The 2,944-nt window shown below is 38.8% G+C and overlaps 1 pseudogene; it reads left to right on the forward strand.

Moving 5' to 3' along the window:
• Positions 1 to 648: 648 nt before the first annotated feature.
• LOC127556978 (alpha-actinin-4-like) lies at positions 649 to 2,468 on the forward strand (annotated as a pseudogene).
• Positions 2,469 to 2,944: the final 476 nt, after the last annotated feature.

The following is a 2,944-nucleotide window of genomic DNA, read 5'->3' on the forward strand; positions in this document are numbered from 1 at the left end:
CTAAGGAAGTGTGTACGTGTCACATGCCTGTTCCAAGGGCCTCATACTCCCCTTACTCAGCAGGAGATGTAGGTTCAAGTTGACCCTGTCAGCAGGAAATGTAGGTTCAAGTTGACCCTGTACTCCAACAGTTTCCCTTCAATATATACAAGAAGTGATGAAGGGAGATAGATGGAACACTTTTTAAAATACTTTGGAATAATTGCAATGTGTTTCTCTAGTTTATGGGTTTACATTTCTTGTGTTTCATATTTTATAGATGCATTATAAATGAATACTTGGAAATGGGAAGCATCAAAATATCTGAAATTCATTTGCAATCTGATCCTACCATGTTAAATCCAATTTTAGTGGGTTTCTTACCCAGACAAATTACTTTCATATAGAGATTCATTATATAAATGACCAACTTTTGAACATTAGGCTTTTGAGAATTTACTGCTGGGTTAATAATTGTAAATCTAAAAAAAATTGATCAATTTAATAGTTATGGGTGTTCGGTAACTAACACAAAGGAACCATATCTTAAAAAACAAACAAACAGAAAATACAGCTGAGGCAGTAGCTGCTGAGAAGCAGTGGTGGGGTAGCAAAAGACAGAGCACAGAAATATAGTGGACTAACAAGCAGTGAACCAGCTTTACCATTATGGCCCCAAAAGCAATGGTGATGGTAGAAATGGCAGAGGTGTCTGATCATGGGGATGTCACTAAATGGGGTGTGAGAGCAGCACAAAAGACTTTCCCAACATGGTCCAATTCTCATTAGCAGAAAGCTGGCACCCAGATTGAGAAAACAGACAAAAGATTTCAGAGATAATCTCAAACTCAATTCTCTTAGAGATTATTTCAAGGCAACAGCTGCCTAAATTTGAGGGATGGAAACAGAATTCATAGATTAACAATGTGAACAAAGTTCTGGACTCCATTGCAAGCAAACGTGTCAAGTTGTTCTCCATAGAGATGGTGAATGACAGGGAAATGATGTCATTGGAAATTATTTGAATCATTGTCCTTCCTTTTGCCATCCAGGAAATCTAAGTGGAAGTGACTTTTGCTGATGAAAAGATCTGTCAGAAAAAGAGTTCCATACAAGACAGTCAACATGAAGAACTCTCACATCAGCTAATGGATAATTTCACTTTTAATGCTCTGATCCACAGGCATAGACCAGATCTGATTGAGTATGACAACCTGCAGAAGGATAATCCTGTCAGAAACCTGTATCAATCCTTTGAATTTGAGGAGGTTATCTCCCAAATGGTGAAAGCCCAAGGATATTATGGATACTCCAAGGTTGGATAAGAAGACCATCATGACATATGTGATCTGTTTCTACCACCCTTTTTGGGGGACTCAGAAGACTGAAACAATGGCCAACAGGATATGCAAGGTATTGGCTGTCAAGAGAATGAGCATGTGATAGAGATTTATGAGAAGTTGGCTAGTGACTAGCTAGTGTGGATTCCACCTACTATTTATTGACTAGAAGAATTTATGCTTCAGAAGATCACACAAGAGATATAGCAGAAGTCTGATGACTTCTATGATTATTATGGGTGCACAAACTGCCCAACATGTAGGAGAAGTGCCAGCTGGAAATCATCTTCAATATTGTAAAGAGCAGACTTTGACTGAATAGCCACCTTACCTTTGTGCCCTTGATGACAAGATGGTCCTTAGACTAGCAACTTTTGGCAGCATCTGAAATAGAGAAGGGATTTGAAGAGTGGCTGCTCAATGTGATGGGGTGGCTAGAGAGGCAATCTGGCTGAAAAATTCTGGCAAAAAATCTCTTTTTAGGAAGAATGGACTGATGATAAGGAGGACATACTGAAACAGAAGAATGGTGAAATAGCAATCCTGTCTGACATCAAAACCTTTATCAGGAAATATGAAGTCATTGAGAGCTATATGGCAGCCTATCAGCTCCTCATGGAACAAATTGCTACCACTGTCCAGGAGGCAAATGAACAGGATTTTTTTGATTCCTCAAATGTCAATACTTTATGACCAGGGAGATGTTCTTGGATAATACACAAGTCGAAGAGAAGCTCTTGATAAAATTGAGAAACAGGTGGCAACTATTACACAGCTATACCTGGAATACACCAGACAAGCAGAACTGTTCAACAACTACATGGAGTGCAAAGTCACATTCATTGTTCACACCACTGAAGATGATGAGGGTCTAATTACAGCCCAAGACCAGTTCATGTCATGAAAGTCAACAAGGAGTAGGAGGCTATCCAAACTATTTATGGGGAAGGCCAGAGGATTGCTGAATGGAACCCAATCAAGGTGTTGGAGAGCAACCTTTACTTCACTGTAATCCCCCAGATCATTATCTCTAAGTGGTGGAAAAAGGCTCAGCTGCTTGTGCCAAAGCAGGACAATGACAGCTTTAAAAAGACTTTAGGTGTTAGTGCAAACTCAGTAAGTTCACTTGAAGAATTATTGGCTGACTAAAGTATAACAGAGGTTTGGGTGGACATTTTCTGGTTTTTGTTTTTGTTTTTGTTTTTGTTGTGTGTGTATGTGTGTTTGTGTCTATGTGTATGTGTGCATATTACATTTTATAGGCCTGTTGACTTTTTCAAGGGAAAAAAAATTTTTTTGAGAATAAACACCAAAAAATCCAAATAAGAAGCAACCAACTCATTTCTTTTCTCTGATAATTCCTGCCCCAGGCTCTTCCATCAGGGGAGTCAAGATTTAAGTAAACTTTCTTTGCCAAATAAAGGGATCTTGGAGTCAATTATTGTAACTACATGATTTCAAGAATTCATACTTTCTTGAGTATGAGAATTAGCTCAGATGAAATAGCAACATGGATAACAATGGACTTCCAGCCAAGATGGCGGAGAGGAGACACACTGCTGTGTAACCTCCATGTTTTTCTCTCACTATCCATTTCATTTCATGCCTCTGAATTAATGCTCGAC

The sequence above is a fragment of the Antechinus flavipes genome, chromosome 3 (genome assembly GCF_016432865.1).
Source record: "Antechinus flavipes isolate AdamAnt ecotype Samford, QLD, Australia chromosome 3, AdamAnt_v2, whole genome shotgun sequence".
In the NCBI taxonomy this organism is placed as follows: Eukaryota; Metazoa; Chordata; class Mammalia; order Dasyuromorphia; family Dasyuridae; genus Antechinus; species Antechinus flavipes.